This window comes from Hyla sarda, chromosome 13 (assembly GCF_029499605.1).
Source record: "Hyla sarda isolate aHylSar1 chromosome 13, aHylSar1.hap1, whole genome shotgun sequence".
Lineage (NCBI taxonomy): Eukaryota > Metazoa > Chordata > Amphibia > Anura > Hylidae > Hyla > Hyla sarda.
In genome coordinates, this window is record NC_079201.1 from 44,044,439 (window position 1) to 44,067,669 (window position 23,231).

At 46.8% G+C, this 23,231-nt stretch overlaps 1 protein-coding gene across 10 annotated transcripts in view; it reads right to left on the minus strand.

Annotated features, from left to right (window-relative positions):
- TBC1D16 (TBC1 domain family member 16) overlaps positions 1-23,231 on the minus strand; it is a 564,967-nt gene that overhangs the window by 396,734 nt on the left and 145,002 nt on the right. The window lies entirely within an intron of this gene.

A 23,231-nucleotide genomic window follows, 5' to 3' on the forward strand; every position in this document is an offset into this window, starting at 1 on the left:
CCCCATAGGAACTGCACAGCTCCCGGGACGTGAGTCATCAGAGAGAAGTTAGACAGAAAACAACAACTCAACTTCAGAAGCTAATAACTATTGGAAGGATTAAGATTTTTTAATCGAAGTAATTTACAAATCTGTTTAACTTTCCAGAGCCAGTTGATATATATAAAAAAGTTTTGGCCTGGAATACCCCTTTAACTGCGCCAAACATGGGGCTCCGCGCACCTCTGCCTGTGGAGCCACCTGCGAAAAAAGACGGAAATTAGCCCTTGACAGAGCATCGGCAGCTGTGTTCTCCACCCCTGGGATATGTCTGGAGAGACAATATTCTGGACACAACAGCTCTGCCCTGCGGAATTACCCTAATTGCGAATGCAAGCATGCCCAACAAGCTTTGTAATTCGACCTTCGTCGTGACTCGAGAGACCATGTATTTATGAATGGTGTCCCTGATCTGTCGAGCTTGTCGGTAGGCAAACTGACTTGCATTGCTATCGAATCCAGTACTACTCCGAGAAAAGTGAGGCACCTAGCTGGACCAACTGTTTTGCTGGGAGACACCGGTACCCCAAAATCCGAAAACAGTTTGAGCCACTGACCTGGCTTTCCCTTCGGGCGACTAAGTAAAAGAAAATCATCCAGGTAATGGATGACCTGGCTGCACACGGAGACATTTACCAGCAGCCAGTGCAACGCCTGGGCCAGTTGGTCAAAAAGCCACGGGCTGCTTTTGTATCCGAAGGTCAGCTTGGTAGAAAAATAATATGACCCCTGCCATTTGAGTCCAAACCACTGCCACTGATCCCTGTGTAATGGAAGCAACTTAAAGGCATCTGTGATGTCTGCTTTTGCCATCCAGGCCTCTGGACCAAGTGCCAAGATGACCTGAATGGCCTCATTTATGGATGAATACTGCATGGTAAATTCATCATATGGGATAAGAGAATTTATGCTGGGAATATTAGACCCGTGGGGGGCCGACAGGTCAAATATCATCCTCTTCTTACCACTGAACTTACCCGTCACCACCCCTACCGGGCTGACCCTCCATAATGCAAAGGGAGAGACTTCAAAGGGCCCAATCATGTAACCTTTCATTAACTCTGCATTTATTAGTTCCGTAATGACATCGGGATCATGCCAGTGATACCGGTGTGGAAACCCCCTGCAAAACCGTTGACCAACCACTGTACCCAGTCTGGGTTTGGGTGATCCACCAGTAACGCTGCCAGGACTGGGGTGCGTACCCCGCCTAGTCATGCCGGCCCCTTATGCCTACAAGCCGAACCAGGGTGTTTCCTAAAACAATAAAAGCAGACATGCAACAACCTGCAATTACTATAATTACAGGAAGAAATGTTGTAGTTATTACATATATGCGTTCCACCGAGATAGTGCACTGGGCGGCCCAACTTATCCCCAGAAGGGGCAGGCCTTGAGAAGCTGTCAGTTGACGTGGATGGTCTCCTGGCACCTTGCTCACCCTGTTGATTGAGCCCTACACACCATGCAGTAGTATGAGTGATGGATTGACAAGATGCACACGCCGGGAACTTAAGATTTGCAAAGTGGCTGCAAAACATCTGCGAATCCTCGATGCTCCAGTCAGTGACATAACCATCCTGGCTGTACGCTGCCGCTGCCATAGCCGAAAAGCTTCTATGGTAGTCGTAGAAGTGTGTACCACAATACTTGTATGCATACTCGGTAACCCTCAGCAAGTTCAGGTCGAGCTCTTCCCTTCTCTCTGGACTAACAGAGCATATAACCTCCCTGTACTTGCTGAAGGCGATAACGAACTCATGAATATTTAGCTTGCGCTTCAGCCTGGTATCCTTGCTTTTAAGGACAACTGATAGTTCTGCACATGCCACAGTCCTGGTGTCTTCCACGTCAAAGGCAGATATTAGAAGCAAAGCCAAATTAATGTCTTTCCCCTCCAGTATCTCCTTCCTCAAAGCCGCTGGGACGAAATGGACCGGTGACACCCTTGGTGGCCCTGGCCGCCTACCTGGGTTGACTTCCAGTACTGGGGCAGACACTGGCAAAATTACTGGAGCTACTGGCTCTTGAATACCTCTCCTCTCAAAAGACTCCATCCTAACCATCATAGACGTCATCATGGAATGTAGTTCAGCCAGAGTGGACTGGCTCGAAGTACCCTCTTGACTGCCACTGGCTCCCTGATCAGCCATAAGGAGTTTGTATAACTCAGATATACGGGTGGTTGCCGAGAACGGAATTGCCCTCCTGCGCAATTCTTCCATTAATTTTGGAATCGTCCATGCTCTGTACGCGGCAGAGGAGGATGTCCCTTGCACAGAGCTCCTGGCTGGCGTCTCAGGGATTGACATTGGGTCCTCGATGTCTAATACTTTAGACATGACCTGACCAAGACTTTAACCACACTACAGCAACCGAAGCGACCAAACGGAAACAACTGTGCCACCTGTGGATGACCGAATATCAACTTTTATTATCAGGTGTTACTGATAAGCGCAACATGAACGTGAAAGCAGGTGCGGACAAATTAACGTGTGCCGCCAGCAACGCGAGTGCTTACCCAGTACACCACCTAATAAGTGTAAACATAAATTGCCAGCAATTTGACCGTGATATGTATGCATGACACGTGTAGCCATGAAAGCAACTGGAGACAATGAATACCTCCTGACAACGAGCCAAAATTACAGTATACAAAGTCCCTGACTAAACTAGCAATGGCTCTGAAAACGTGTCAGTAACCACCACAGACAAGCGGTCACCCTTGAAGAAGAGTCAAGATAACAGTAACTGCTACCCATGTCTCGACAAATTGCTCGGAAGACATGTCAGTAACAATGAGGCACTGAACCCCATCTGAAAGAACGTGTCAGATTAACGGTGATTCAATGCCTATGTGTACCAGCTGCTGTACTTACAATTAACTCATGTAGGGATGTATTGTATTGCTTATGGCAGAAACATGAAACTATCACCGACCTACGGGAAGGTAGTGACAGCAAGTGCAACATGAGGACTAGAGATGAGCGAACTTACAGTAAATTCGATTCGTCACGAACTTTTCGGCTCGGCAGTTGATGACTTTTCCTGCATAAATTAGTTCAGCTTTCAGGTGCTCCCGTGGGCTGGAAAAGGTGGATACAGTCCTAGGAGAACATGAAACATCCGACGTAAGGTGTGTACTGACCGTAGCCACTAGACGTAGCTTGAATAATGAAATGCAGGAACGTAGCCGTACACCTAACCGGATACAGAACACCCAAAACCTGAAAGAAATATAACAACCGGTATCTATAGGCTATACCTGAACCGTGAGACCTTACCACCATACCTGAAGCCCCCTGACTGCGTCCAGCCCCCCCCCCCCAAAATACATATATATCTACCCACATCTCATCAAGAACCCTTACCCCCCTAACCTATATGAAATTACTACATTTATTATATATATATATAGATATATATATATCTATATATAGATATATATATAGATATATAGATATAAATGGGATGAGTATTTAACTCAGGGCGAGTTCACCACTCCTGGTGTGACGGAGCTGTCAAGGGCCACTAAGCACTCCACAGGCATTCTGGTTAGGGGAATATGCAAATCAGCTAATTACATCACCTTTTCAGGCGATGTTCCCTGGTATCAGCTTAGCTCCAGTTACGGAATATAAAAAGCTGATATAAAATGAGGTGATTTGCATATTCTCCTACCCAGAATGCCTGCTCCGTCACACCAGGAGTGGTGAACTCGCCCTGAGTTAAATACTCATCCCGTTTAGTTGGTCTAAGGCCCCTCATCTCAGCCAAGCCAGATCACCCTGCTCTGTACTGACAAGGGGCAAGAACCCCGAAACAGCAGGGGCAAAGAAGATCTCCCAGCACTGTGGTAGAGATTTTGCGTAGTACGATTGCAGTACTTTTCGTTCTTATTAGAACCGCAATTCTCAAGAGCATACCACCTGAAGATCATCTCCTGCCTGCCTCGGAACATCTGAAGAAGGAGAAGATCTTGAAGACTGCAGCTCCGGAAGAAGGGAATCGGCGGTGAATTCCGGAACAGCAGCAAAGACAAAGGCGGCGCAGAATCTTTTTTCGAAGAAACTCGCTGCCTCTGGAGAAGGATTTGCATAGCTCCTCCCACCGGGACCGGATCTGCATAGCTCCTCCCACCCGGGAAAGAAGACTTTGCGAAGCCTCTCTCCACAAGCAAGCAAGGAAGCGGAAGAGAGCCTGCTGGAAGAAACCATGGCCTCAACCAGCAAGTCCACCCAGGAGGCTGCAGGGCAAGGCCTGGAGGTCCAGCCCCAACCACAGCAAGGCAGAAGGGCGGCAGAATCCCCAACCTGGAAGCTCCAACCCTGGAGCCCTGGATGAGGCAGACTGTTGCCTTGAAGCTCAAGCCCGTGAACGGAAGGGTGCCGGACATGTCCCACGACGTGTTCTGCAAGAAGATGCTGGCGGATCAAGGCTTCCCCACGACTGACACCCTGGGAATAGCAACCTTCTTTTCGGGAATCTTCTACATCACCTTTGCCACCATTGGGACCTGTAGAAGATACTGGGAGGCGGTGAAAGCGTCGAGTCCCGAATCCCCTTTCTCTCGCTTTGTGGGCAACTGCCTTATTCAAAGAGAGGAGAGGCGGGTGACGGTCTCAATGCGGAACCCACACACCCCAGGCACGGACATCTCGACCTTCCTGAAGCGCTTCTGCACCGTGGTGAGGGAGCCCACCCGCATCCTGAACTCACTCGGATACTGGACCTGCAAGTGGTCTGTGGTCGTCAGACTGAACAAGAACCTTGCTTCTCCAGACGGACTACAGCACCTGCCAACGAAATTTTCCTTGGGCAACTCCACAGGACTTATCTTCTACCCGGACATGCCGCAGACCTGCAGGAGATGTGGCAAGATGGGCCACGAGAGCAAGGACTGTACGGAGGATGCCTGCAGGTTTTGCCGTGTGACAGGTCACATGACCAAGGACTGCCCCAAGAGCAAGACCTGCAACCTCTGCAGATTGGCAGCCCACAGCTACAAGGACTGCCCCCAGAGGGAGAGAACATGGGCATCTGTGGCAGCGAGAGCACCGAAGCCAGCCCCAGCTCCGGAGCCAGCACCACGGATGGCCAAGCCAACCAAGGAGGGTAAGAAGGCAAAAGCCACCACCCCTGCCCCTCCCGCCCCGTCCCACCCCTGCCCCATCCCGTCCCCCTCCTGCCCCATCCCGTCCCACCCCTGCCCCCCGTACCCCACCCCGGCCCATCCCTGCCCGGCCCACCCCTGCCCCGTCCTCCCCTCCCCTGCCCGGCCCACCCCCGCCCCGTCCTCCCCCGCCCGGCCCACCCCTGCCCCGTCCTCCCCCGCCCGGCCCACCCCTGCCCCGTCCTCCCCCGCCCGGGCACTCTCTCCTTCCCCCCGCCCCACCCAGCCTCCTTTCTCTCCTGGCCCAGCAGCCCCTAACCCCCCTCCAGCTGCTGGTGCCCGCCCTTTGGAGGACTTTCCTGTGATTCCTCCCCCAGGTACCATACAGAGGAAGAGGAAAGGAAGGGACAACGCATCAGAAGAGTCCCACAAAAGAAAGATTATCGAGACCTGCGAGACCCCTCAAGCTTCAGATGAGGAGGAGGAGGAGATGGAGCAGGTCTGCGAGAGCCTTGAAGCTTCAGAAGGAGAGGAGGGGATGGAGCAGGCCCAAGTGGAGCAGGTCCAAGCAGAGCCAGTCCAAGCTCAATCTATGGAGGAGCTGCTGCAGGACCCAGAGGTCAAGAAAATCCTGGACACTCCGTCCAACACGGTCGACGACGAGTTCTTGGAAGGGCGCTACGAGAAGCCACAGGAGCCGACAGGCGCCAGAGAAGAGGACCCGTCCGACATGAGTGGTAACTAGTATCTGAACTAACCTCTCTTTTTATTCCCATGGCTGATCTCAACATCTTCTGCATTAATGTGAGGAGTATTAGAGCTTGGTTTAGATTTCAGACTGTCCTTACGTTCTTAGATTTCCAGAGGTGTGATGTTTACATGTTGCAGGAATGTGCTTTGTCTGCTTCTAGGTCTTACAACCATCTGGCCAGGCAGTGGCCTCACGGCCCTTCCTACTGGTCTGGTGGGGGTGACAGTAGGTCTGCGGGGGTGGCCATCCTGATCAGGGGAGGTAACTTTGCACTTGATTCCGTCCGGGAGCTTGTCTGTGGCAGACTTCTTGTCGCGGACGGCTCCTGGGCGGGTGAGCCCGTGCGGCTCATCAACGTGTATGCCTCCCCTGAGAAGAATGTCCGACTGGAGGTTCTCCAGGCCCTGCGGGCTGAACTCGCCACCACTAGGGCAGTGGTCTTGGGTGGTGACTTCAACTGCCCCATTGAGGTGGACGGGCGCAGTTCTGGCACATCCGCCAACCTGGACGTGACATCTAAACTGCTGATTGAGATGGTGACAGAGGCATCCTTGCAGGACGTTGTTGGGTCCATTGGGAACGGCTCCGTAAACTATACGTGGAGACGCCCCGATGGCTCGCTCCGTTCTCGGATAGACTTCATCTTCACTTCGAGAGCAGTCAGAAAGGTGTCGTACTCTATGGTCCCCTGCTTCTTCTCTGACCACAGGGCCATTCGATTCCGGGGGACTCTGGGCCATGGATTCCCACCTGGCCCAGGCTCTTGGAAGTTGAATTGTGCCCTGTTGGAGCAGAGGGAGGTCATGGAGGAACTTAGGGATGCGTACCTTGTATGGCGAAATGACAAATGTCTGTTTAACTGCATCAGCGATTGGTGGGAATATGTTAAAGTCGAATTCCGTTGTTTCTTTCAGGCAAAAGGCAGACAACAGGCGTGTGCGAAGAAGTGGGACTTCAGGAAACTGCAGCGCGAGCTGCGGTCCCTGCAGGACCTGCTCCAGTGTGGCTGGGACGTTAGGGAGGAGCTGGAGGAGACCAAAAAGAGCTTGAAAAGGCACTTTGAGGAGGAATCCAAGCGAATCGTCTTTCGTTCCAAGGTGGAGAACCTGGAGAAGGGTGAGAAGAGTAACTCTTTCTTTTTCAGGAAGCTCCATACTGGCCACACGCCCCTGACTGAGCTACGAGATGAGACCGGACAGATGAGGAGGGGCAAGGAGGAGATAGTGGGGGTCGTCTCCGTAGAACCTCTACGCCCCCAAGTCATCCGACCCCGAAGCCGCCGAGAGGTTCCTGTCAGGTATCACTAATGTGGTTGATCCCGCAGGTGCGGCGGCTATGGACGATCCCTTGACGGTGGGGGAGCTGCTCTCTGCCGCTAAATCTTTTAAGCCCGGCAGGACCCCGGTCAGTGACGGTCTCCCGGCCGAGCTCTATGTAGCGCTGGGTGACCTGATCTGTCCGGACCTGTTGGAGGTGTACGAAGAGAGGGTGGTGGGGGGCAGAATGCCTCCGTTGTTGAGGGAAGGGATGATCACGATCTTGTATAAGCGGAAGGGGGAGAGATGTGACCTGAAAAACTGTCGTCCCATCTCTCTCCTGAACGTGGACTACAAGATCCTCGCCAAGGTGCTGGCCAACAGGCTGAAACCTGTCATGGGGCAGATCGTCCATCCGGACCAGACCTGCGGCATTCCTGGTCGCAGGATTGCTGACAGCCTTGCCCTTGTGAGAGACACGGTCCATTACATCCAGGACCGTGGGGGCCGCGCCGCCCTGGTCAGCTTAGATCAGGAGAAGGCGTTTGACCGTGTCTCCCACGCATTCATGGACAGGGCTTTGCGCAGGCTAGGTCTGGGGAAGATGTTTTGCTCTTTTGTTAACGTCATGTATTTTGATATTTACAGCACGGTGTTGGTGAATGGCTGGAAGACTAACCCCTTTCCCATCCTTTCCGGGGTTAGACAAGGCTGCCCTCTTTCACCTCTTCTTTTTGTTTGTGTTATAGAGCTCTTCGCTGAGACTATCCGGCAGAATGGAGAGATCAGAGGGATCACCGCACCAGGACCAGATCGCTACGAGGTCAAGTGCTCGCTCTACATGGACGACAAGACCATCTTCTGTGCTGACCAGCGTTCGGTGACTGCACTCGTCCAGACCTGCGATGACTTCAGCAGAGCTTCGGGGGCAAAAGTCAACTGCGGGAAGTCGGAGGCCATGCTCTTCGGGGAGTGGCACCTGGCTTCTTCCGCCCCCTTTCCCTTTACTGTTAAGCCGGGCTTCATTCAAATTCTTGGAGTCTGGTTCGGGAAGGAAGGAGCGGCCCTTAAGTCTTGGCAAGACCGACTAGGAAAGATGAACTCGAAGATTGGACTGTGAAGCTCCAGAAAGCTCTCGATTGAAGGCAAGGCAGTGAAGTTTTGCCTGTGCTCCAGTACACCGCACAGGCCTGGCCTCCCCATACCACCATTTGCAAGGCCATCACCCGGACAGTGTTTTGCTTCATCTGGGGCAAAATGGACAGAGTCAAGAGGACTGTGATGTACAAGGAGCCCCGCAAGGGTGGCAAGAGAATACCCGATATTCCCACTTTGCTGAGGGCCTCCTTTGCATGTGTCACCGTGCAGCGGACTCTTGTTGAAAAGACTGGCTCAGAGGGCAGGTCCATGTCTCGCTTGCTTCTCATGCCCCTCTGGAGACAGCTGGGCTGGGACAGGTGGGACAGCTCCATCCCTTACAACTGGAACACTCCCTGGTTCTACGGGGATGTTGTCAGGTTTGTGAGGAAGCACCAGCTGGAAGGACTGAAACCCGACCTATGGAAGCTGAAGACAATCTACAAGCTCATCCGAGCTAAGGACTTGACCGAGCTGGTTCCGGGACTCCCCGCAGCCACTGCAGAGACAGTTTGGAATAATGTGGCCTCAAAGCGGCTTACCAATGGACACAAGGACTTATCGTGGATGGCCGTCAAAGGAGGACTCTCTCTCTCAGGTCGTTCATGCATGCCCGCAACCTGTGCACAACCCGGTACTGCCCCCGGTGCCCCTACGTGGAGGAAACATCTTTTCACGTGTTTTGGCAGTGCCCCTTTGCACAGGGTCTGTTGGACGCCCTGGAACATGAACTCAGAGACTCTGTACCCAGGAGCTGCCTATCGTACCATTCGGTGCTTTACGGTCTGTTCCCTGGGACCCACGACGTGGAGGCCATCCAGGAGGCCTGGCGCCTTATGAACTGTTTTAAGGACGCAGTGTGGCTTGCCAGGAACCGCCTCGTGATCAACAGGGAAAACATGTCCGTCCGGGACTGCCGCAGGTTCATCAAGAGCCTGCTTAGAGACTATTCCATCTTGGACAGCCCGGCCGTTGATGAGGAAGAAGAGGAGTGAAGACCCCTCTCCTTCTCCCATGTCTCCCTGAAGATACAGCCCAGCAGTTTGGCCCTGTGATCTGCCCCCTCCCCACCCCCACATAGTCGCCCACACCCCTACCCCGATCACAGATTGTATTGTTTTGTTGTTCGATTTCTTGTGCTTTTTATTACAGGATTGAGCGGAGTGTTAGAGTAGCATGATGTGCGATGTATAGCTTAGGGAACCTTTGCTGTGTATTGTACGACTTGTAATGACTGAATGGACAATAAAGCTCTTTCAATCACCCCCAAAACAGCTGTCCCAGTTATATTCTGTAACTGGAGCTAAGCTGATACCAGGGAACATCGCCTGAAGAGGTGATGTAATGATCTGATTTGCATATTCCCCAATATATAAATATATATATATATATATAAATATATATATATATATATATATATATATATATTTTTTTTTTTACAAGTGCCCCCCCCCCCCAACCCCTACACCCCTAAACAGAAACAGTACATGTGTCTGGTGTGACGTGTACCAAACACTGATGCACTCTACCATATGACCCTCCTTCACTTTATTAATACATTCCCTTTTGTATAACATCTTTCACCTTTTTTTATTTTTATTTTTTTACTAACGCTGCAGCGCCATCTGCTGGACACTGGCGGCACTGCAGCTAGCTATGCCGGTTTCTCACGCTGACACACCACCAGTCCGCCCGTCCAGAGTCCCGGCGTGTGACGCCGGCGCAGGCAGACCCACGTGGGACGCATCCCCCTGCGCTGGCCATGCTACCTCCAGGGCGTCGCAAGCAGCACCGTCGCCGGCACAGGCAGTGGACCACTCGGGCATGCCGCCACCCCGTGACCCCCTGATGCCGGAAACCGCCCGCCAAACACGGGGAGCTAAATGCTACGGTCCAGGGCACCAGTCGTAAAGTAAACCTGCCGGAGACCCGGCACTTACCTGTACCACTACCACCACGTTACCAGCGTACGCAATGAAAATCCCAGCCGATTTTGCCAACCCCGCATACGCCCTGAGGGAGGGGTTAGCGGGGATTATATACTCTAAGCCCCTCCCACAAATTCAGCCAGATAGGATATATATATATATATATATATATATATATATACACACACACACACATATATTATATATATATATAGTAAACAAAAACACAATCTAATGTAAAGTCCTTACAGACCAATATGGAGAGTGGCAGCAATCCACCTGTGTGTTATATGTTGCACACACTTTTCTATACAAATAGTATTAAATATATACAGTAAAGCCTAAGGTGGCACTATACCTATATGAGTAGCTACACCACAGCAATTGCAAATAGGGTCATTTATTTGAAAATATCAACCACAGAGAGTAGCGTGGATCACTCCAGTGTTCCCCCACCTCACACTCCAACGCGTTTCACTCCGCTTCTTCCGGATATACACCCCATCCACCACTTTCCCATACATGGGACCTACCTACAGACAATTACCTACTCGGGGCACCTCGGTAATGGGGGAAACTATGTGAAGAGATCTACCTAATCCCTTATGGATTCAGGGCATACATGCACGCCCTGAGTCCGCCTCTTTTCTTTAATGCGAGACCACGGCATCATAGCAGGTCGGGCCCGGCCTCTAACAACGGCTGGGACCCGTGGAATGAGCATTCAAGCAGCAGAATCACCCCTTTTCCCATTTAAAAAAAGTAAGTAAAAATAGAAATGTCCGAATTATAAAAATACATTGTTAATTAAACCGCACGGTCAATGGCGTATGCGCAAAAAAAATCCAAAGTCCAAAATAGCATATTTTTGGTAAATTTTTATATAATGAAAAAATGAATAGAAAGCGATCAACAAGCCCAATCAATACCGCCCCGTACACGGAAAAATAAAAAAGTTATAGGGGTCAGAAGACGTATTAATTTTCGAGCATGTAGTTATGATTTGTATGACAAAATCAAACCTATATAAGTAGGGTATCATTTTAATCGTATGGACCTACAGAATATATTTCACAGATCTCGACTGTCTGTAGCATTGTATGTAGAGTCTGGTTTCAACTTACAATGGTCCAGAAAAGACCATTGTATGTTGAGGCCATTGTAAGTTGAGGGATCACGGTATCTATAGATAGCTGTATATAGTGTATACAGAAGCCGACATCCACTTACCTCCCTGGCTCCTGTCCCAGCAGTCTGTGTAACTCCATCCCCTAGTGATGATGTCAATAGGGGCAGAGGGCATAACGGAGGAAAAACGTTACTAAAATATTGCATGAGAGGCAATATTGCTAAAAAGAAAAGACATTTCTTGTATCATCGAGAAAAGGGACCTTTTCCTGCTTGTCGTGTTTACACTGTAGCAGTATAATCATTGGTGAATATATTCATAATCCAAAAAAAAGGCAATAGAATCCCAGTTAGAGGATCATACTTGTGCATCTGAAAACGTAATTTATTTACTCACATGCCCATGTGGCGATGTTTACGTGGGACAGACAAGTAGAAAAATAAAAACCAGGTTGACTGAACATAAATCTAATATAAGAAAAACATTACAAAACTAAAACTAGTAGTGAAAATAAGTTTGGAGAAAGTACAGAAGCAAGAAATTTCTTGGAAAAAGGACATAAAATTAGTGATCTAAGATGGAAAATAATTTAACAGGTACTGCAAGGTATGAATGAAGCCATGAACCGATGACGCTTATTGCAAAGAGAGGCATTTTGGATAACTGAAGTAAATAAAATTTTTCCATCAGGCTAAAATGAAATATGCTGTTTTAAAGCGTTTTTGTAATATCTTGTATAACATATAACTGTATTTTGGATCGTACCAGCACCACAATATACACAGCAAATGACTGTGACTGCTAACTAAGCTAATTAGTACTGAAAACATGTACTTCAGTGAGAAGGTCTCAGTATGCATGAGTAAGGGGGCACACCTCGAAACATTGTGTCAGTCCTTCGGTGATCTCTGCCAGCGCATTTGAATGTTGAACCAACTGCTCTGCCATAGAGATGTATTGAGGGGGCGTGTCGGCCGCGGCTTCGTGCGGGGGTCGACACCCGCTATCTGGGCCGAGAGCCAGGGCCCCGTACAGAGAGATCGCAGGGGGCCCCAGCGGTCGGACCCTTCGCGATCTCAAACTTATCCCCTATCCTTAGGATAGTTTTTCACCAAATTAACTATCCTATATTTTAAGTGCACATATAAGTAACATGTGACCAAGTATTATCGAAACATCTCCAGCCATTTGGAAGTTATGCTGGAACATATATTTCCCATAGACTTGTATAGGACTTTAACCATTTAACGACACAGGACGTATATTTACGTCCTGCGCCGGCTCCCGCGATGTGCGGTATTAACCCTTTAGAAGCGGCGGTCAAAGCTGACCGCCGCTTCTAAAGCGAAAGTGAAAATATCCCGGCTAGTCAGTCGGGCTGTTCACGGCATCCCGAACAGCTTGCAGGACACCGGGAGGGCCCTTACCTGCCTCCTCGGGGTCCAATCGACGAATGACTGCTCCATGCCTGAGATCCAGGCAGGAGCAGTCAAGCGCCGATAACACTGATCACAGGCGTGTTAATACACGCCTGTGATCAGGATGAGAGATCACTGTGTGCAGTGTTATAGGTCCCTATGGGACCTATAACACTGCAAAACAAAAAGTAATAAAAAAGTGTTAATAAAGGTCATTTAACCACTTCCCTAATAAAAGTTTGAATCGCCCCCCTTTTCCCATAAAAAAAAAATAAAACAGTGTAAATAAAAATAAACATATGTGGTATCGCCGCGTGCGTAAATGTCCGAACTATAAAAATATATAATTAATTAAACTGCACGGTCAATGGCGTATGCGCAAAAAAATTCCCAAGTCCAAAAAAGCGTATTTTGGTCACTTTTTATACCATTAAATGATCATAGAGTCCCATCAAAACAAAAATGGTACCGATAAAAACTTCAGATCATGGCGAAAAAATTGAGCCCTCATACCGCCCTGTACGTGGAAAAATACAAAAGTTATAGGGGTCAGAAGATGAAATTTTTAAAACTTATACATTTTCCTGCATGTAGTTATGATTTTTTCCAGAAGTACGACAAAATCAAACCTATATAAGTAGGGTATCATTTTAACCGTATGGACCTACAGAATAATAATAAGGTGTCATTTTTACCGAAATATGCACTGCGTAGAAACGGAAGCCCCCAAAAGTTACAAAATGGTGTTTTTTCTTCGATTTTGTCGCACAATGATTTTTTTTTCCGTTTCGTCGTGAATTTTTGGGTAAAATGACTGATGTCACTGCAAAGTAGAATTGGTGACGCAAAAAATAAGCCATAATATGGATTTTTAAGTGGAAAATTGAAAGGGTTATGATTTTTAAAAGGTAAGGAGGAAAAAACGAAAGGGCAAAAACGGAAAAACCCTGAGTCCTTAAGGGGTTAAATAAAAAACGCTGGCAAATAGGGGTGAGTAAGGGTTAAATCACCTATCTTATGTTTGATGTTGACATATAAGTAACGTGTGCCAAGTTTTATGTTAATATCTTCAGCCGTTTGGACGTGATGCTGGAACATACACACATACATACATACATACACACACACACACAGGGGGACATTTATCAAAGAATTTACACAGTTTTTGTGTGTAAATTCTTGCGCAAAATTTTGCGCAAGCTGTTTTTTGCGTCTTTTTTTTATAACATTCTTATAGAGCATTTCCTTCTGATGTAGTGAAATGGGGTACCTTGGAGACATCTATAGTAGGCACAGATTTATTAACTGCGTACTTTTCCTTTACACCCCCAAATTTTCCGCAAGTACCTTTTAGATGCTCTAAATCAGTGTTTCCCAAACAGGGTGCCTCCAGCTGTTGCAAAACTACAACCCCCAGTATGCCCGGAAAGCCTTCCGGGCATGCTGGGAGTTGTAGTTTTGCAACAGCTGGAGGCACCCCGGTTGGGAAACACTGCTCTAAATCATCCATGTCATTTTTCAGAGCGGATTGTGGCGATTACTCTGCTTCTGCCGCTAGTCAGATTATCTCTGTGATACTTCACACTGTGTAAAATTCAAACTTCCCGCTGTTCTTGATGAGTGCAGGAGATTGTGTTGTAGTCCAGGGGCTGAGGTGCAGATCGCAGCAGGACATTCTGCAGAGACCTGCTGCGATCTGCTTTTATTAACTTAAAAAGCCGGCGGCACATGCGGCTCCACTGCGCTGCCCGCGGCTCCTGTATACACTGTCATAATTCATAATCCCCGCTGCCGGGATACAGGAGCTCTGATTGGTCAATAGCTATCCACCAATCAGAGCTCCCCTCTCCCGCCGACGGGGATTATGAATTAGGAGTAATTGTAGTACCGCAGCGCTGAGGGATGGCACTTGCACATCCCCCGGCTGCATGGGACTCTACCCATGATGGGAGTTGTAGTCCAGGGGCTGAGGTGCAGATCACACCGGGTCATTCTGCAGAGACCCGCTGCGATCCGCATGTAAGTTAGGAAGCCGGGCGGTACATGCGTCTACATCGCGCTGCCCGTGGCTTCTATATACACTGACATAATTCATAATTCCTGCCGGGAGAGGGGAGCTCTGATTGGTCAATAGGTACTCTCCAATCAGAGCTCCCGTGTTCCAGCGGCGGCGATTATGAATTATGACAGTGTATATAGAAGCCGCAATGTAGACGCATGTACCGCTTAATAAATGCGAATCGCAGCAGATCATTCTCTGAAGATCCGCTGCGATCCGCATTTATTAACTATACAAAGCGGCGATACATGCGTCTACACTGCGGCTTCTATATATAGCTGTCATAATTCATAATCGCCGCCTCCGGTAGAGGGGAGCTCTGATTGGTCAATAGCTGTTCTCCAATCAGAGCTCCTGTGTTCCGGCTGCGGCGATCATGAATTATGACAGCTGTATATAGAAGCCGCAATGTAGCCGCATGTACCGCCGCTTTGTATAGTTAATAAATGCGGATTGCAGAGGATCTACAGAGAATGATCTGCTGCAATCCGCATTTAAGTTAGCAAGCGGGGTGGTACATGCGTCTACATCGCGCTGCCCGCGGCTTCTATACACACTGACATAATTCATAATCCCTGCCGCTGGAACATGGGAGCTCTGATTGGAGAATACCTATTGACCAATCAGAGCTCCCATCTCCCGGCGGGGATTATGAATTATGTCAGTGTATATAGAAGCAGCGGGCAGCGCGATGTAGACGCATGTGCCGCCCGGCTTCCTAACATAAATGCGGATCGCAGCCGGTCTCTGCAGAATGATCTGGTGTGATCTGCACCTCAGCCCCTGGACTACAACTCCCATCATGGAGTCTGTCCATGATGGGAGTAGTAGTCCTAAAAGTCCCGCAGCCGGGGGATGTGCAAGTGCCATCCCTCAGCAGCGCTGCGGTACTACAACTACTCCCAGTACTACAACTACTCCCAGTACTACAGACTCTGTCCCATGATAGGTGTAGTAGTCCAAGGGCAGAGGGACAGATCTCTGTTCACATTATGCATTTTGCATAATGGGAACAGAGCAATGTGTTCCCAAACAGGGAGACTGCAGCTGTTGCTTAACTACTGCCCCCCATGATGGGAGTTGTAGTTTAGCAACAACTGTTTAGGAACACGCTGCATTATGTGCACTCTTCCCGGGGGAGAGCGCAAAAAATGTACTAACCCATATTTCTTGTTTTTCTTTTCTTCTCATTTCAGATACGTGAATGCGGAGGACTACATCAGATTAGGTGGACTGCGACGATGACCAGCGTTTTTTTTTTTATTTCAATAAAATGGTTAACGAGGGCTGTGGGGAAGTGATTTTGTTTTTTTTCTAAAATTTTATTAATGTGTCGTGTTTTTTATAATTGAATTGTCGGGCGTATTAGTGGAAGCCATCTTATACATGGAATCCATTACTAAGCCAGGGCTTAGTGTTAGCCCCAAAATCAGCTAGCGCTAACCCGCAATTATTACCCCGGTACCCATCGTCCACAGGGGTGTCGGGAAGAGCCGGTACCAACAGGCCCGAAGCGTCAAAAATGGTGCTCCTGGGCCTAGGCGGTAACAGGCTGGCTTTATTTAGGGTGGGGAGGGCCAGTAACAATGGTCCTTACCCACCCTGGTAACGTCAGGCTGTTGCTGCTTGGTTGGTATCTGGCTGATACTAAACATAGGGTGAACCCTATGCGTTTTTTTTTTTATAAATAAATAAAAAAAGGTGTGTGGTTCTCTCATTTTTTTCAGTATCAGCCAGATACCAACCAAGCAGCAACAGCTTGATGTTACCAGAGTGGGTGAGGACCATTGTTACTGGCCCTCCCCAGCCTAAATAAAGCCAGCCTGTTACCACCTAGGCCCAGGAGAGCCATTTTTGACACTCCGGGCCTGTTGGCACCGGCTCTTCCCGGCACCACTGTGGCGGTGGGTACCAAGGTAATAATTGGGGGTTAGCGTTAGCTGTTTTTGGTGCTAATGCTAAGCCCCGGCATAGTAATGTATTCCGTCTATAAGACGCCTTCCACTACTAAGCCTGAAAATTTTATTATAAAAAACACAACACATTGAAAAAAATGTTATTTAAAAAAAACACTCCCCCACAGTCCTCGTTAACCCTTTTATTGACATAAAAAAAAAACGCTGTTCATCGTCACAATCCACCAAATCTGACATAGCCCTCCGCAGTCATGTATCTAAATTTTCAAAGAAAAAAAAAACAACAAAAAGTTTAGTACATTTTTTTGTTTCCACACACCAGCAAAAACGCAAGAAAAACTGACAAAACATTGGAAAAAGCTGGGACAGTTTTTCTGGCGTTTTTGGCTGAATCAGACCTCAAAGCAATAGAACAAAATCCCTAGGTCCACTTTTCCTGTGAGGTAGAGGAGTGTACAGTAGAGTGAGGGGGGGGGGGCGTTTCTATATTTGCACAAGATTTATCTAAGGAGTGCACAGCCTTAGTAAATTCTGAGCAAGAGTGTACAATAGACAAGAGTGTAAAGGGGTAGAACTGTGTCTACAATAGACACATAATGATACATGTCCCCCATTGAGTTTTATATATATATTATATATTATATATATATATATATATATATATATATATATATATATATATATATATATATATATATTAGAGGTTTAACTAACATACATTAACCCCTTCCATATCAAAAGTTTAAATCACCCTCCTTTTCCCATTTTGCATTTAAAAATATGAATAATTAATAAAAATAATATATTTGGTATTGTTGCATGCATAAGTGTCCGAAATATTAAAATAAAATATTATTTATCTCATACGGGAACATCTTAAACATAAAAAAAAATATCAAACCCAAAATACCAAATTGTGCTTTTTATTAATCACAACATGCCCCAGAAAAAATGAAGTAAAAAGCGATCAAAAAGTTTGATCAATACCAAAATGGTACTGATAAAAGGAACAAATTATGGCGCAAAAAATTAACCCTCAAACAGCCTGGTACATGGAAAAACTAAAAGGATATAGGGGCGTCAAGTTTAGAAGTCTAGAATTGTTAAAATTAGTTAAACATTTTGCCAACTATACAAATTGGGTATATTTTTAATTGTGCCGAACTAAGGAATCAAAATTACTTTAGTTTGACTGCACAGTAAATGGTGTAAAAAAGATAACACCCCAAATTTGCTAAATTGCTTTTTTAAATTTCACCTCACAAATATTTTTTTCTTCTGTTTTTTAAAGGGGTACTACCGTGCTGACAACTTATCCCCTATCTAAAGGATAGGGGATAAGTTGCCTGATCATGCGGGGTCCCACCGCTGGGGACCCCCGTGATCTCGCACGCAGCACCCCGCTTTCATCAGGCCCCGGAGGGAACATCCGCTCAGGGTCTTTAAGCGTATGTTATGAAAAAATTAATGAAGACATTGCAAAGTAAAATTGGTCCCGCAAAAAACAAGCCCTTATATTGGTGTGTTGAATAAGGTTTAAAGCGTACCTGTCATAGTGCAAAGAAAAAAGAAAAAAAAGTGATATGTTACTCAGGACCCAATCCTGCTCATGTGCATATAAATTTTACGTGTCTCGGACCTATATATCCACAGATATAAGCATTTATCTGCTGGTGAGTTACTTTTTCATTGTGCAGGCTGGAGGGGGCGTGTCAGTCTGTCTCCCTCACAGGAGCAAGCCTGGGCAGTCAGCTAATCAGCACTCTCTACTCTGTAACCCTTTCCTCTCTGGTTTTATGCTGTGTCATGTGTCAGAGGGAGATACTTGGAGCTTGCCTGTAGTAATCAGAAGACATTATGGTGAATTCATAACAGGATAAAATGTATAAATATAAGAATAGATCTTTATAAAATGAGTGCAAGAATTTTTAGATAAAAGTACAGCATTTTTAGGAATACATGTTCTATCTGTTTTATCTTCTCCTAGTAAAGCTGGATGCTAATCAGCATAGCTGTCACTATGTGTGTCATTCATCTTTCACAAACTCCTGAATGTTTGATCAACTTCTTTGTCATTCAGGAGTCCGAGAAAGCTTTGACTATTTCAGCATGCTGGGAGTTGTAGTTTGTAGTTGTAGTTTAGTAACAACTGAAGCTGCAATGTTTGTAAATAACTGTGTTAGAGCAGTGTTGCCCCCAGCTGTTTTAACTACAGCTCCCAGCATGTCCACACATCCTTTATCTGTAGTTTTGCATACACAATAGAAATCTCCTCTACTGGATACCAGTATGCTTTACGGTCGGTATCCAGTATGCTGTAAAATCTAGACTAGTCTGTCTGGCTAAAACACAGGCGACCCCTATTTTGAGCTTGGATTTCAGGTGAAAATTAAAACAATTTTTAACAGGTGTATATTGTGAAATGTCATATTATAACGAGTCCTGCAATATATGAAAAGTTTTTAACAATGACAGTGGCTCTTTAAATGTTATGAAAATGTTAAATATTATGTAATATGGTATTTTTCAATGCGGTTATGAAGTACACTATATATGCACAATCAGAGAGGAATAAACCCATAGTAAAGTATACTATGTCAGCCCATGAGGGAGGAGTATTGTACTCTTAATGATCTATCTATATATTAAGCAGTCCAAAATCACAGCACCAGACAGGTCAAGGATCTTCAAAGAAACTTGACAAAGGCTACCACTGCCGAAACATTGCTCTTGATGTGGGGTTAATAAAGACTACCCAGTTTCTTTGAAGATCCTTGACCTGTCTGGTGCTGTGATTTTGGACTGCTTGTACAAATATCCTGGGCTGGCTGCCTGGGCAACCACGGGCACAGAGGTCGAACCCCGGTGCTGTCCCACCACCTTCATATATATTTATTGTGATAAGGTGGCAAGGAAAGGGTGTATTTCCTTGGCTCACCCTGGAGAAATTCTCACCTGCTTCTTATTTAATGAGGCAGCATGGAAGGGAGGTGTGCACATAAGATGGAGACTCAGTCTAATCTGTGCTCACCCTTGGAAACAGTATGCTGGCTGTTAGAGGGGGAGACACACAGGCCCTGTTTAGGTAACACGCAGCAGGTGCTGTGAGTGGTCCAAGTTCGAGTGTGAACTGGTAGTAAAACAGGTTGCAGGTGGCACGGGTTTTAACTGGATGATGGAAGCTCACCAGTTGATAGACAGGGCATGCTGAGAGTTATAGTCAGCGACCAGACAGTCTAGGACTTTATTTTGTTCCTGTTTATGTTTTGCTTTTACCTGCAACCTGTGTAAATGAAGCTGGCGAGGTGCCTGACTTTTACCCGGAACAGTTGTCTGGCGAGTTATTGTGAGGAACGTGTCCAGTGGCAAGTGACCAGGACGATCCGAGAGCTAATCCCCGAGACGGAATGTCAATATATATATATATATATATATATATATATATATATACATATATATATATATATATATATATATTTACGAACAATCAATGTTAAAGGATACACTGTCAATTATGATAGACACATATACTATAGTATAGAGGTCCAGCCATGAAGACATGGAACAGGTAATGTAGAATAGAGCTGAGACAGAGGCTGCCATCTTAAAGAAGAATGGAAGCAAGGTCCCCTTCTTAGAAGATAAATCCACCATTTTGGATGGAGTAACCAGGGGGATGCCCAAGATGGTGAGACTAGATTACAGACATTCAAGCCCATATAGCTCTGCTACCCGTTCTACATGAATAACCTATACTAAAAACATTCAACATTTATGATGATTTATTGATTTATGTACTGTCAGCCATGTTTTCAAGAAGACTATAATAAATGTCAATTTTTTATACGAAAGAGCTCTGTATTTTCCTTCAATAGTAAAACGTGCTATATACAAAGGTTTTTCACACAATTACAGCAGTACATTGCTAGAGCTTAGAGATATGTATAATATGGATCTGCAATGCTGGTATAAAGAAAAATTAAGGTTCTTAGCTTACCGTTTGGCACTCCATCAGGATGGACCATACACTATGGCAGCACACACTATGGCTAGTACCCACTAGGCCTAATTATACACTGCCAAATTCTGTTTGGCAAAGATCACTTAATTGCAGTCCTACCTTTATCATCACAGACAGTGCCTAGGTCCATAGGGCTTGCTGTAAAGCATCTCTCTATAAGCTATTAAAATATTCTCTTGCACAATGGCTGCTCCCATAATAATGTACAAAAAATGTACAATGAGAAAATAAAAATAGATTAAAAAAAAGACATTTCATCTGGCTCCAATTATTTAAAGTAAAAAATAGACTTGCATTAAGGAGGCGGGACATGATGTCACGAGGGGCGGAGCTATGACATTACACTGCTCCGTCCACTGTATCGCTCTGTGTAGTAATGAAAGTGCGGTGCTGCAGCGGCGATCCCGGGGGTCTCCAGCAGCGGGACTCCGGTGATCTGACATCTTATCCCCTATCCTTAGGATAGGGGATAAGATGTCTAGGGGCGGAGTACCACTTTAAACTTTAATCATGACTATGGGATTCTACTAGGGAAATCATGTTTTATAATAAATGCCCCTTCCTTGATCTTCTCACTGCCCTATCTTCAGCAGCAGATCAGCACACAAACTGTTCAATACAGTAGACTGTTGGCTTCCCAGCCAGTAGTCCTGTGGTAATGACAGGTATGTTACCTTTCTTTCCTTCAAGGAATGTATAAAAAACATTCGCATATTAATACAGAGGAGTCAGAGTCGGAGTTGGAAGTACAGAAAACTCCGGAGTCGGAACATTTATCTACCGACTCCACAGCCCTGTTAAAAGATGTACTGGAGCCGTGCCTACACCCTGCTATTCTAACAAAGCACTCACGTGGGCTGTTATGTCATTGGGACCTAACAGTATAGATTTATGCATATTCATCAGATGGGCAGGCCTAGGGGAGCATGGAGAAAGGTGGCAGGAAAGCCCAGAAAGCCAGCTCCCACCTCCATTACACAAAGAACAAGCTAGATTAGCTTACTGGCAACAGAGGCTAAAAATCAGCAATCAGAGCACAATTTTATGTAAGTGATACATCGTTTTACTCAGGTTCATCCACACCAGTGGTGGGCAACCTTTTTTTTCAACTGAGCCAAATCTCGCCAAAACCACGATTGAAATTTATTTTGAGAGCCACATTTTTAAAACCGAAAATACATAGGATGGTACACTGTTTTTAGTTTCAATAAGTTTTTATTGAGAATATTCTGCATGCAAGTATCCACATATGTTCGGGAGGATACAAATAACACAACTAATAAAACGAAAACTTTAGAACTATATTATTTATCAATAACGTTAAATTCCGTAAAATTTGCCTTACAATGTAGAGAAAATTACATCCTGACAATGACTGACAAAGTCACAACCACTAATGTGAACATTGGCCTTGCATTTCCTTGGATTGTTTGAGTATGTCAGGTTTGTATGATGTTGTTTTTCATTTTAGGCACGATTCCAGGTTCTCATCAATGAAACGATTTCTCAATTTACAACCGCAGCAGCACCCCATATATCCCATAAGCTGATGCTATTAATATGGGAGGGGGGGGGGGGAATTGTGGTGTTGCTGGTGGATGATAAGGGTGCTACTGCCCCACATCCCCAGTTTCCACACATAAGGTAGCATACTTTCCCCACATTAGGAAGCAGTTCCCCATATTGGGTCATTAGGTAGCAGGTTCCCCACATTAAGTAGCAGGTTTTCCACATAAGGTCGCAGGTTCCCCACATTAGGAAGCAGGTTCCCCACATCAAGTAGCAGGTTCTCCACATAAGATCACAGGTTCCCCACATTAGGCTTCCCCATATTAAGTCGCAGGCTCCCCACATTATGCTTCCCCATATTAAGTATTAGGTTCCCCAAATGAAGTCGAAGGTTCCCCACATTAGGCTTCCCTACATTAAGTAGCAGGTTCAGCACGGTAGCATAGTTACCCCCTCCACACACACACAGACTCTCACACACACACACTGACCCCCCCCCCCCCACACACACACACCCACACACTGACCACCCCCACCCCACACACACACACACAGGCACACACACTACACCACAACACCCCACACACACACACCCACAGACACTGGCATAGGCTTCGCTTCTCCTCTCCGGCGGTGGCCCACGAGTCCTCTCCGGCGACAGTCCTCTCCGACTGAGTCCTCCTTCGCGGGTCTGTGGAGTGACGTCACTAGCGCGACGTCTCTCAGCAGGCCCGGGCTGCCGCCGCAACTGTGAGGAGGTAATGGAGCGCTATTGGAGCGGGCGCATCAGACGGGGAGGGGGAAGTGTTACAGTGGTGCTACGGGACAGGAGCGGGCGCATTGGACTACAGGGGGTTCAGGGGTGCTACGGGATAGGGGCGGGTGGCAGCTGAAGGAGGGGGGGGTGCTTTTGGACACACAGCACGAATAATAAAGTGGGCGGCGCAACAAAGCA